This window comes from Anser anser, assembly GCF_964211835.1.
Source record: "Anser anser genome assembly, chromosome: 3".
In the NCBI taxonomy this organism is placed as follows: domain Eukaryota; kingdom Metazoa; phylum Chordata; class Aves; order Anseriformes; family Anatidae; genus Anser; species Anser anser.
In genome coordinates, this window is record NC_139722.1 from 73,360,736 (window position 1) to 73,375,306 (window position 14,571).

Below are 14,571 nucleotides of genomic sequence, written 5' to 3' on the forward strand. Positions count from 1 at the left end.
CCTCCTAATTGTGCATCTTATTATGCAATCTGATCATTAACACAACAATTTTGCAGTTATTATTATACATTTCTCTGGTGAAGTAAAATAAATGCCATTATTAAAAATGAGATTTTGCTACATGGTCGATTTAAGGACATAAAGTCATTCTAGATACTTCTGCGTGTGTGTGTTTCTGCTGCAATGAAATCTATTTATACAAAAAGGGTGTTGTCTGAAACAAGTAGTTCTGCTCTATAGTGTTTACCAATGTAAGCAGTCCATTCACAGTTCTAAATCTAATGCATTCTCCATGGAAAACTGTTACTGAATTTACCGGGACATGATCGCTTTATATAGGTTATATGAAATACCATTTTCTAGGAAATTATACCCTTGCCATGGACTTTTATAGAATGGTTTAAAAAAATCCGTAGTAAGAATACAATGACAGGTTACTTAACATGGGTTTTAAGGGACTCCCTCTAGACCCTTATTACATTTCTGGCAATTGTTCTGGTTTCATCCTCCTTAAATTACATTGTTCTTTACATAAGAGTTCATTCAAAAGTAATGTAATGTCTTTAGCAGATGAGTAAAACAATTGTCCCTGCCTCAGTCTGAGCTGCCACTGCTCCCTAAACTGGTTCGTATGTATCAAGTTCAATGCCTTTTTTAAACTCTAAAATGAAGATATCTGTCTTGACATGTGTCAAAATCTTTGACTCATCAATGCTGCATTAAATTCTGTGTCCTTGCAGGTAAGAGGAAAAGTCAATAATGTAAAATGGGTCTCTCTTAATGCTTTTTTAAAGCCACGCTGTCGTGATGCCAGCCCAGACTCTCAGCAGAAAGATCTCTCAGCAGTAAGCTGTTCTGACTGGCATTGTAAGCAAGACTGATAAAACAGCCTTGATTTTTGATGCAGAGCTGCATTCACCAGTAACGAATAAAGGATATCAGGAGGACATGACACTGGAACATTTGTCTGCCACAAATTCCATCTTTCGCAATTTCATTTTGAACTCTTTCAAGCCTTATTGTCACTTTTCTAAGAACCACTGAAAATCGCATTTCATTGTCATGCTAAAGAAACTGTGCTTTTGTGAAAAGAAACATTGTGCGAGTCCAAAAGGGTTGACTCTGTTATTCAGAAAGTCAGGGCAATTTGGAGTGGGGAAATGGAGTGGGTGTTCTAGCTTCTAGAGATATCGAACCAAATCGCTTGTTTGCTTTCCTGTCACTTCTCTAACTATTTTGTCAATGATTTTAAATCTTTTATTTTACTTCATTTGACATTGATCTGTTAATTCATTTGTGCTTCTTAGCAAACAGTTTAACAATGAAGGCACTTCTGTAAGGTATGTTATATGAAAGGCTGCATTATTGTAATACAGTATCATGTAATTACAACATCTGCACTGCATTAGTGCTCCAAAGTTTCATCCATGTTCAACATTGCCCAAACATGTACAGATGTACTCTCTGTCTGGATCCCTAATATCTCAAAGACTTGTCACTTAGCAATGAAGGTTATAGCCAGGTTTAACCATATTTCTTACAGTGTGTCCTATTCTTTTTACCTTCCTGACTTTATTTCCTTATAAACATATCTGGCTGAAAACATTTGTCTGAAAGGGTTTTGTATACACTTACTATACCACTGCCTTACCAGAATGCCTCAGTTTCCTTTCCTCGCTCCAGTCTTTCACTTTTACAACTGCAGTTTTAAACATTTCATAAGTATTAAAAAGGGGGATATACTGAAGAAAGAAAGAAAAATAAAGGAAGGAAGGAAGGAAGGAAGGAAGGAAGGAAGGAAGGAAGGAAGGAAGGAAGGAAGGAAGGAAGGAAGGAAGGAAGGAAGGAGGGAAGGAAGGAAGGAAGGAAGGAAGGAAAAAAAACAAACAAAGAACACGGGACATATTTTTTCAAGACATTCCAGCTGCCTCACAATGTAGTTTAGGTTGCATTGACATTTCTTATAACAACAAAATTCATAAACTTATGCTGTGTTATTTAAAGATGTGAAATGCATTTTCTCACTATAGAGGTCACTCTCTATACTTGCCTTTAAAATAAAAATTGCTCAGGAGTAAGATCAAAGTGTTGTTTACCAATGTTTTCCCCAAAGGCTTTCTGTACTGGAAGTGTGTATGAGAGTGTAAACTGGGCCTTCCACTAACAATTTTATACCCTGCAAGTAAGTCTGTGAGTGACCCTGTCACATGCTTGTGATGGAACAAAGTCTGATTTTTTTGGTGAGCCAGGATACTCATTTCACATCTTATTAGATAATGGATGAGTTGTAAAATCAGTTCTGTGGCAAAAGACCACCCTGGAGGCTGATCGGTTTGTCAGAATAAATAGGCATCTCCCCACAGAAATGCATTAAGCACTCCCATTTTATGGCAAAGCATGCATCATAAAGAAAACATAGGTCATTTACAACAAAGCAGTTTGCGATAGCTCCATTCATTTTTTACATCCAGACATGAAAAATATAATAAAGTTTCAGTAATGAAATACAGCAATTGCAAAAGTGCTGTCATTTAACTTCTATTTTGTGGCTTCATTAATATTAATGAAGTTATTTTGCCTTTGGAAATATAAGGATTTAAGTTGTTCAGTCAGGATTTAATACTTCTGCATAAATTTAATATTAGTATATGTTTAAAAAATACTATAAATAGTGTAATTACTAACAACAGTCACACTTTCTTTCCCTTTATTTGCTGAAAGGCTGGCAGATTACAGTGATAACATAAATTGTTCAAGAACAGTGAATTTAGCACTTACTGTTGTTACCCTTGAAAGATTCTTCAGCTGGAAAGCGACTAGCGAAAAGAATAAATCCCAAGGGTCTGAAACCTACCCTCTAGGTTTACACATTAAAATAAGGATTAGCAGGGAAATCCCCAAAGCACTTGAGGGATTTGGGCACTGGAATAAATATATAACCTGTACATATGCTATTACAGGCTTTCGTATATCTGTAAAAATGTATAAGATAGGCCTAAGCAGAAATTCTGAATACAAGTGATCTCAAAACAGGAGCTATAAAAAAATCTCAACAGGGATCCAGATCCTGTTTTAAAAATCCTCCTAGCTTTATCATCAGTCCAACAGGAGGTAAAATCAGTCCACACTCTGGTCAGTTCAATGGAATTTGTACCCCACAGCTGACGTGCAGTGCCATGAATGATGCTGAAAGACACCTAGGATGATGAAACTGAGCCATAGTCTCAGTTATTCCTGACCAGACCATGCATAACGTTTCAAGTTTGGAAGAGGGAACAGAATGTAGCTCTAATTTTTAAGGAAAGGAAAATGAGCTTGTCATTTATATGCTGAACTGGTATTGGAAGCAGGATTTTGCCATTTCTTTTTTCACAACATTTGTAAGATTTGCTTTTTTTTTTTTTTGATTAAGCACCACTATTCTCATTCTCTTGCCTACTCCACACACCTTTTCTTTTGTCTCTAACACTGATCATCTCTCCCTATAATGCTTGCAAAGTATTCCTGTTAAAATCATCTTTCTTCCAACTTTGATACTATACTCCCATTCTTGAATTCCCACATGAAACTTCAAGTTTTGGTTCCCTATTGTTAATTTTAAGTTACTCTTCTACTCAGATATTCCTTTTCTTTTTCACTCTCACCTCCTCTTGTGTCTACACAGCAAAATGAAGGCAAGGTTGCAGTGAGGTAGTCATAGCTGAGGTCTAAGCTGCAGCACTATGGGTGCACTGCTAAGGACTTTGTGAGCTGACAGCTCAAGCGTGTACCCAGATTTCTTACCAGATTTCTGCAGTCTACGTTGAAATCTGGGCTGCCGTGTTTTCTCTCCTACAATTACCACTATTAGCTAGACTGAAAACAGACTGTGTGTGACATATGGTTTGGCCAAGTGTTTCTTCCAAAACAGACACTGAAGTCCACATTAAAGACATCAGGTGAGGAAAGACCCGCTCATACCTCTGGCACTGTGTTTTAATGGCCCTTCAAATCATTGTTAAAAATTGTAACTAAGATCTACTTTGACTCTCCCTGGATTCAGCTTCCAGACACTACATTCTGCTTCACAATTCTCTGCTAAAACATCTTTCAGTATCTCCTATTTTCTTTCTGTAAAGGTACCTATGTACTGTAATCATGATACCCCTGAATCTTCTTTAACCTAAGCAGAGACACTCTAAGTTTCTCACTGGATAAGCCGTTCTGTTACTCCCTCTGTCCAGCCCCAAATCATATTCATGGCACTTTTCTAGGGACTTGCTTTTGACATTAATTATATTTGACTAATCTTTGTGTCATTGCTGTGCTGTATCAGCAGAGTCTTTTTATTTACTTCTGGATCACTGTCAAGTATTGAATCGTGACAGGTATGCTATCAGTCCCTGTTGAATGCTGCTAGCAATACCCTGCTGATCATGCACTCTTCACAGAAAGACTGCTTTCTGTGATCTGTCAGTTTGTAATCCACACAACGACCAACCAGGGAGGCATACTATATCATCCGACAGTGATGAGACAATGCTGCTGCACACGTCCTAAACATTGCAATTGGAACCCAGTCCCCTAAAACTCTTTACGGCTATGTTATGGTGGTGATTTCCTTACCAGAATATTCTGTAGTTTGAAGTCATACAATATATGAAATTGATTTTCTGCAATTACTTTTTCTTATCAAATTTATAATCTCATCAAAGAATGAAATCAGTTCCTTCTGATACAACCTATTGTCACTGAGAATATATTGACTAGCAATGTTATCGAAATTGTTTTGTTTTCTCTGTTCCTTTGTCTTTTGTCCTTGATCTTCCCTCATTCATTCAGTGCTGTCTGTCTGGGTCAGTCACTACAGATGGGAGTCATGAAAAGTAAAGCTACTGAATGAAGGCAGGATCCACATTTCCATCACTACTGTAGCTTTCTGTCAGTAGCATAAAACTGGCATGCAAGAGAGGCCAAGGTCCCTCAAAACCATGACTGTATGAACAAACAAAAATTACAGATCTCTCACCTTTCATTTAAAATGCAGGGATTACAACTTTTATCTTGCCCTTTCAGAAAAATGTATTTTAAGAAATCAACCTTCAACATCTCTACTCACTCCTTCCTCTAAAACCAAGTCACCCCACCCTCCCTAAGCAAAACAGAAGTGTACTACATTACTATCATAATTCACGCTAAAGGAGAAATAAACCATAGATTACAAGCGTTAACTTTATTATTAAGTGAGCTGATAAAAAAGAAATATGAAGACTTATTGCAATGGGAGGAGTCTATAGCATATTGTTAAGAGAATACAAGGCAAGTATAATCTAAGATATATACGATTAATTTGTGATTAATCATTTAATTTGTATATAGTGAATATATATATATATTAATCAGACCAGCAGGCTTTTTTTTAATTGGATTTTTTTAAAAACAATGAGAATGATTTATTGGATACTAACACTGGAAAGGCAAAAAAAATCCATTTTTTCACTAGACAACATGATCACCTGGTCAAAAAAACCCTTGAAAATGTAAAATTTTATAATGCACCAAGGTTCAATTCTAGATGAGCTTTTGCAGTCAAACTATAGGCTGCTAACTGGAGCAAGGATTTATAGTGAAAATATGAGTATGCCTTAAGGGAAACCAAAGCTATCAAAGAGTCACATATAGAATGACGCTGCCAATAATACCCAATGTCATCTCTCGTTATAGTGTAGAAAAATACAGTATTAGATTGCACTTACAAAGTATAAATTGTAATCTTACAGTGAGTGATACGTACCTACAGAAGAGGTATTTTTGGTGAAAAAATGTGCCCTTGTTCCCAAGAAAGCTAATGGTATCCTGGGCTGTACTAAGCAAAGTATTGCCAGAAGGTTGAGGGAGGGTGATCCCTCCCCTCTACTCAGCACTGGTGAGGCCACACCTGGAGTACTCTGTCCAGTTCTAGACTCTCCAATACAAGAGACATGGATATACTGGAGAGAGTCCAGTGAATGACTGTGGAGGTGATGGAGCACTTCTCCTGTGAGGAAAGGCTGAGTGAGCTGGGGCTGTTCAACCTAGAAAAAGGGAAGGCTCAGGGGGTCTCATTAATGTGTATAAATACCTGAAGGGTGAGTGCACAGAGCAAGGAGCGAGGCTGTTTTCACAGTGATGTCCAGTGCCAGGACAAGAGGCAATGGGCACAAACTGATACACAAGAGGTTCTGTCTGGTGTCATGTGCCGGTGATGGGACACTGGCACAGGCTGCCCAGAGAGGTTGTGGAGTCTCCCTCCTTGGAGATCTTCAAAAGCCACATGGACATGGACCTGGGCAACCTGCTCTAAGTGGCCCTGCTTGAGCAGGGGGGTTGGACCAGATAACCTCCAGAGGTCCCTTCCAACCTTAACCAGTCTGCAGTTCTGTGGTTTTGTGAAAAAAAGTCCCGATACCAAATTTGACTGGAAAAGTTTTTACCATATAGTATATATTTTGAGTAGGAGAGCAGTCTGATTCCTGACTAGAGTTCAAACCTCCGTAAATACAGACCAAGCCTTTTTTACTTTGAAACTATATACTTTGTTACCTATTTCAATCTAAAGTCAATTATCCCTTATTAAAAAAAAATAAAAATACACACACAAAATAAATGTCATACTCTTTGCTGTACTACTGCTGTGAACTACAGGTATTGGATTGACTTTGCTTCTGGCACTTTTTATTATCCAGGATCAAGTGTGAGACCATCAGCCCCATACCCTCTGTCTTTTGATATTTCTTGGGCTTACAGCAAGAACTTTTAAAAACAGAATATTTACCATCTGCAGTAGCTACATTTACTTAGGATTTGTGGCTTTGCCAATTGTCAGTTATAGAAAACCCACAAATACTACAATGAAGATAAATGTCACAGTAGAAAAAGTATCCATTTTCAATGACACCAGCTCTATCAGGTATAAAGCATGGTAGTACTTGCAGAGCAATTTTGGTCTTTTTCCTTACAATAAATACACATACTTACACATACTTACTATGCACATTTCATCTAAAATTAAACTTTTGTGAGGAGCATGACAATCTGTCAAAACACGGTATCAAAAATATAGTTGTAGTCTCTGTGCAGCTTTTGCAATCCAAGAGCGATTTGCCATCAATATTATAAGAAGCAATTTTCTATAAACATTAAAAGCCTTAAATGCAGGTCTGCGTCAAAATGTCTTAGAAAATTCAATGTTTTTCTTTTGAATCTAAAAGTGAAAGCCTCCCTCCTAACTTCTACAACACAACCCATGGGCTCATTCCCTGAGATCTAAATGACAGCATGTGCACCCCGGGACTCTTCGGTGAATGCTGATGAGTTTGTGTTTGCAGATAGGCAGACTTTCCTGGAGCTTGTCTTGCATCGGACTACATTAACCTAAAGATGATTTGGTAAAATGGATAGCATAAGCTCAGAGAATCTCTTTCAGACCTCCCCAAATCTGTTTGCTGATTTATGTGGATGAGCAATCGTCACCCCTTTTGAATTGCTCTGTGCTCCGAGTGCTGCAAAGGATAGAACATAAGTAAGAACTAAGAGGAGCCCAGGTGCTTCTCTGAGGTGAAATTACTTCAGACACCTGTAGAGGAAGGGATGATACTCTTTACAGGTTACTCTGCTGCATGCCTACACACAAAGGTATTGCACAATCTTGTTCTTAGCGTGTGGATGGGATGTGAGACTTACTGGCCTATTCCAGAAAATAAGAACGAAAAGTCTGTAAAGCAGAATTGGTAATAAATTATGTGGTATATTGACAGTACAAAACCCTGTTATCTGTGGTGCTGTTATGTGTGCATAATAGAGTCAGATCTTGTGATCACTGAAGAATCTCATCTGATAGCTGACAACCCAAGCAAACATGAGTTCAAACACCACAAGATTTTCAAAGTGGACCATGGATTTAGTTCTCTGAACAGACATAGACAGCATTTGCACAGCTTTTACTGTGAGGAGAACAGTCCTGTGCCCTGGGGCACTGGGAAGAGATGCCCAGAATGATGATGACCAAACTACCTCTGGAAAAGGAAGTCAAACAAGCCTAAGAAAAGTAGGGAGCTGCCTACAGCAGCAGGCTGCTAAACACAGCACGGTGCTCATGTCCCTGTTGTTTACGTCACTTGTGCCAGAGCTGCAGACAGCTAAGGAAAGAGCCAGGCTTCCAGTTCATCATACTACAGGGACTGTGACATGTCCTCAGATGTTAAACATCGCTGCTTAGAGGATCTCTCCCTAACCACAGAAAGAGCTGCTGCCACTGGGACACTGATTCCTCAGAATCAGACGCCTGGTCAGAGCCAGGCATCATCCTCTGCTCTTCACCCCTGTGTACCTGGATCTCCTCTCTGCCTTCTTATTCCCATGCAGCTGTTGTCGAGTCCCTTTCTTCTTCTTTGGGTGGCAAAACTGAATTTTACGTACAGCTTACACTTGAGAAGCTTTAAGCTAGTCCTGCTGGAAGTCTTACAGCCATGTCAGTAATCTGTGGCTAATGCAACTACAGTGCGTTTGGGACCTGGACCACTGGCTCTGCACGATGTTGCACTACGCTAGGTGGATGTTTCAGCACCACTTGGATCTGGCTTGAGGGTGCACAAGTAGAGAGAGTCCTTACTTCACTGTAGTACAGACATGACAAGGAAATTAAATTCAGTATTATGTTCTTGCTGGCACCTCTGGAGATAAAAAAGCAATTGTTCATTGGCTTAATTCTGTTCCCATTGAAGTAACTGAAGTGGTACAGACACCTAACTACACATATTTAGTGTATAATTTGGGGTATTTTTATGCCTGGATGACTAAGAAAATGTGAAGTAGATGCAGGTAAACTTAGATTTTTACAAATGATTTCCATAATAATTTACAAGGTATTGCTATGAGGAAACACTGGAAGCAAACAATTATTGCCACTTTGTCATTTAATGAGTATAAGGAACATTTTGAGGCAGCCAAAATATGTATCTAAATGTGACGTTTTAAAAAACTTGAATCTAGCAGATTATAACCAAACCTCTAAATGCATAGTACATATAGGCACATATTAAAACTACATTGTGTATCTCTCCACCTCTCCCACTAACACTAGCAGAAATCAACTGTAGCTCTAATGGAACAATGCTACATTTACCTTAGAACACATGAAGTCAGAGCATGAGTTATGTTCTCAAATAAAAAAAAAGCAATAGCATATATGTTGTCACTACTTCAGTGGATACAAGCAAGAATATGAAGTAAAATATTTTGTGTGAAAGGAAGCATTATTTATAAGGAGCTATGATGTAAAGAGGGAAAGTCACAGTTACCTTGAGATGCCTTTAGAAACAGAGACATAGCATTTTATAGCACGCATAACAGCATAGCATTGCAAAATATTTTTACTGTACAAGATGTGTCACTTTACATGTATGATGTCAAAGTTGACTTTTTCAACAAAGTGTTTGGAAGTTACAGTAAAATATCACTTCTCTCTAGTTTGAAAAAGATATGTTATTGCTGAATGCATGTATCTGTTCACAAGGAATGTCATGAGGAACAAATTTTACTGCCTATCCCTTTACCTCTGTCTGTAGCATCTTTGGAGTTCAATTAATATACCCTCAAACAATAAGACAAACAAAGCACGCATTTCATTCATTTCCTGATTGCCAGGTTAAATCTAAAAAAAAAGAAAAAAAAAGCCCACCTAGCAATACTAAAATTTTTTCAGAAGATGGCAGCAGTGAAACAGGAATCAACATAGGATGTCTTTGCTAAGCTTTTGCAAACGAGAAAGATTCTGAAAAAATCATAGTCAACAGCTAAGATCCAGTCCAGGGTTACTAACAGCTAATACATCTGATACATGCAAACCTAGTCTTGACAAGACAGTCTCATAAAGAAACAGTATTCAGATGCACTAAAACTCATAAAAAGGAACAAGGGGTGCTCCTTGTTTCAAGGACATTGCATCTTATTTCACTTGAATCTGGCAACAGCTGAAGCTCCATAAAAAGAACATAAATATGACAATCTAGCAAATAAAATATCATAAATAATGTATCTCAGATAACTATGGTGCTGTTTTAAGCATTTTGTTGCCTTCACACTATCTTCTAGGTGTAACCATTGCTTTTTATGACTATAAATAGTCACATAGCCGATGTGTCAGGCAGAGCAAAAAATAATGAACAAATGCATTTGTTTCTTTCTTTTAAGGGAATGCCTACCTACTGCACATGGCTCCAGCAAGAGTGAGTTTCCTCGTAGTAACTAGATTAAGCACAACATTAGGATCTTTCTCTGAGACATTGTTTATGGAGGGTAGGGGATTTGGGGAGGAGGATAATATTAAACCACTATTCTGCTTCTAGTTTGTGTTTGTCTTATGAACAAGTGAATTCTTTAAAATTAGGGAGTAACTGAATCTACAATCACCAAAGCCAGCCCGTGCTCCCTTCAAAGACCAATACCAGCCAGTTCAACAAATGAGCATGGATGTGCACTCTGCTTGGTTCAGATTCAGAGTATGAATACTGCAAAAAAAAATAATGCTGCATTAGATGATTCCAATTAGAGGTGTTCCTGAGCCTGAATATTGACACTGAATGACACAGGGAAACTTAGGGCAGATTGCAAAAATGGATGAAAATTTGGTGTTAAACCTCAGTCTACGGTTAGATGCAGCCAAACAGCAGAACACCATCAACTCCAAGCTCTGAAGGATAGATTTAGACTCAGGCTCTGCAATTTCCAGTCATCTGGAAAAATGAATGAATTAAAATAATGATAATAAAAAAAAAATGTTTCAAAGAGAAGCAAGAAAGAAATTGCAAGAAATTTTGAAAAATCTTCAGATCTGGTTTTCCTGAATGAGTCATCATCTGTGCAAAATATTCTGTAAACACTGCTGAAGAAAGCATTGGAATAATAATGAAAATATCACGCTTCATCTGTCAAGGAAGAAAAGCAGGTAGCTTCTCAAGAAACACAGCTTGCTGATCAAAAATCAATGATAGCTGGGCTGGTTCATGCCAGGAGTCCCTGGTCGCAACCCAGAGCTCCCATTAAGGATCCCTGAATTTATATTCCTTGTTTTCAGTGCAAAGGCTGGCTACGTGGTTTCAAGCAATTTTCTTCTGAAAAAAAAAAGACAGTTTTTAAAGTTACACAGTTTGTGCTAATTGTTCACAGAGTATATATCTAGTCAATAATGTGACTTCTTGTCTGACCTTTCAAACGGATCTTTTTCTGGTCTGTTGGTCCTAGACATTTTTGTAGTGTAATTATCTAAACCACCAAAAACGATCTGTGAAATGTAAGCTCACAATGTTAGTTGGTTTACAGGAAATGCAAACTATTTGGCACCTACTTCTGCATCCTTTTGACGAACCACACACTAAACATTTTAGAAACAGAAATTCTGCCTTAAGAAACCAAATAGATATACATGTGTATAAAATCAACAAATGTTGTCATATATTGTCATATACTGCAAGACCTCTGTCTACAAAAAATACATTCCATAAATATTGCTTATTTATCAAAAATAATTTTACAACTCCATAATCCTCTTTTCTTTGGATTTCTGAAATATCTATGGATCATCCAATATGCACTATATTTTTTCAGTTGCCTGGGAGGGCAAACACTGCAAGGCACAAGCAATTCAGAAGGTTTCTGGGGTGTACTGATACACAATTCCCTGGCACAAGTGAAGAATAAGCCCAAAAGGGGACACAGTTCTCATACTTCCATCAAGGAAGAGCTGGTTGCAGTTGTGAAGACTGAAGGCAGCCTAGGCTGCAGTGAACACGGCATGATGGTGTCCAGGATCCTGAGAAGAGGGATAAAGGCAAAAAGATAGGACCACAAGATTTGACCTCAGGAGAACATACTTTGGTCTGTTCAGGGGTCTGCCTGGAAAAATCCCATGGGAGCTGGCCTTGAAAAAAAAAAAAAAAGGGATACAGAAGACCTGGTTGATGTTCAAGGATCACCTCCTTCAAGCTCAATGGTCCATCTTAACCATCAGGAAGTCAAACAAAAGTAGCAGCAAACCTGCCTGATGAACAAGGATCTCTTGGTTAAACTTGGACATGAAAAGGAAGCATGTAAGATGCAGGAGCAGGATCCAGGAGGAGTATGGAGACATTGTCCAAGGATGCAGGGATGGGGTTGGGAAATCCAAAACCCACCTGGAGCTGAAGATGGTAAGTAACATGAAAGCCATCAAGGACTTCTACAGGTATATCACCGACAAAAGGAAGATCAAGAAAAATGTGGGCTCACTGCTGAATCAGTGCAGTGGATCTGGTGACAAAAGACATGGAAAAAGAAAAGGTACTCAATGCCTTCTTCACCTCTGTCTTTACTGGCAAGACTTGCCTTCAGGAATCCCAGGTCCCTGAGACCAGAAGCTCCAGTCTAGAGCAAGAAAGGTTTGTTCTTGCTGAAGAAGGATCATGATAGGGGATTACAATCTGGGCAAAACAACAGATTGCACTAAATCAAAGCCCAGTCCTTCACTCCTTTCTCAACATAGTCAGCAAAGCAGATGTAATCCTTAAAACCCAGAGAAACAAACATCTGCACATGCACAAGTTCAGAAGGACCACTCCAAGCTGGAACTTGTGCACAACATGGGAGCAGAACAGACCTCTGTATAAAGACATTTTATGCTCAGCTAAAACACATCCACAATCCAGTCTTGATTCAAAAGATCCACTGCAAGAAGGCAAATCAACACAGTGCATCTGAGTGCCAGGGTTGGCAGGAGCAAAGGCTTCTTGACATCTCAGAAAAGCATGATCCAGTTCCTCCAAGTACCACTAGGAGGTCCCCAAACCTACTGGAATGTCTTTTTTTTTTTAAGAACTCTAACCTGGCATAGTTTCTGGAATTAATGACTGCAGTGCAAATGATCTATTTCTTTAGAATAAGCACTTATTGCTGATGAATGCTTCATTTATTTACTACTTCTAAGTCACAGATTTGATAGGGCTTATTGTTTGTTTTTAATAAGAAAGAGAGTTGAAGAATTAATCTTATGTGACAATTAGGTTGTGTTATGATGATTTGATTATATATGAAATTGCTTGCTAATGTGGCCAGATCCTGGGCTCATGGAAATGGGCACAACTCCATTTTCTCCAGCAGAGCTACATCAAATTGCAGCTTCTCAGGATCAGGGCCTACCTGCCTGTTTCTGACATCTAGTATATAAATTCATACATCTCTATGTCATCAAGAGTCACTACACAAGCAGAGCACACATCTCAGTATTTGTCATCTGAGATATTGTGCTGCAGTAATTCACCTCTTCCTGGGCCTCCTCCCTCTCATTACTCTTCATATGCATTCCATCTATATTCTTTTTTTCCCCCCATTCCTCTGACGACATTTACATCTTGACTCTCTTCACTGCACTCCTGAAACAAACTGAAGTTCTCTTTTCTCTTTTCCTTGTTGATCATTTTTTTTCCCCCATGCCTTTAAAACCTCATTGTCATAAAACAAGCTATTGAAATTTCTCTTCTTTTTTCCTCCATCTCCCAACACCTTCACTTTTCTTTTATTTATATCTGGAAGCATCGTTCCTCTCACATCACTCCTGACCATAGGAACAGCCTCATAATCACTGTTAGAACTTATTAAAAGCAATAATATGCTTGTAACAATGATAAAAAATGTTATTATACCAACGCCAGTAAGAACAACACTATTGCCTAACATATGGTGTATCTTTTCTTCCTCTCATCCCCTTCCATGCTCTCAAAAGGCTCAGAAGCAGCCACACCTGGAAGCCTTCCAGCTATGAAACCACATGATTTTGGAGTGCTCCTGGGGTAGGAACAAAAAGAAATGTTTTTTGTAGATATTCACCTCTTCTACCTCAGGAGGCATCCTGAAGGCACGCTATGCAAATCAGACAATTCTAAGTAGGGTAGCATGTTCTAAATTCTATATTCAGGACCTGCCTAAAAAGAACATTATTAATCAAGGGAATTTTTTTTCTTTTTTTTTTCTTTTTTTCTTTTTTTCCTATATAATATTCAGATAAAACCTAGCCTGAAGAAATTACCACTGTGTGTCTAATTCCCCTACATGAACATACATGCCTGTCGGTCTATTCTGTTGTTAATCATGATATTTTGGCCTTTTCAGTTTTTGCATAAATCAAATAAAAAAATATTCCAATGGATCAGTGATAAACAGCAATGTACCATTTACCTTGAAATAATTATAATCTGGTGGAAAATGTTTTTTTAGTTTTTTTTTTTTTCTTCTTCTCTTTTCCTCTCAAAATTTGACTTCCTTTGCTGCTAGGAATTTAAAGCAAAGATAAAAAAAGTAAATAGGCACTGTTATTGCATGACCCCGCTATATTTTTGTTCTTCTGCTTCAAAGGCAACCTGCCAGCTCACATAGAAAACAAAGAAAGGTTACTTCTGCGAACTGTATTAAAAGCACTCAACAATAATGGCCCCAAACCACTACAGCTCCCAGTTGTCTTATTGCAGTATTTCGGGGTTATTACTGTAGCTTTTTATTAAATAAGGATCATTAGTAAACCTTGTT

At 38.2% G+C, this 14,571-nt stretch overlaps 1 protein-coding gene across 2 annotated transcripts in view; it reads right to left on the reverse strand.

Moving 5' to 3' along the window:
- The window catches only part of PRKN (parkin RBR E3 ubiquitin protein ligase), a 758,368-nt gene that overhangs the window by 19,771 nt on the left and 724,026 nt on the right, over window positions 1-14,571 (reverse strand). The gene's annotated exons all lie outside the window — the stretch shown is intronic.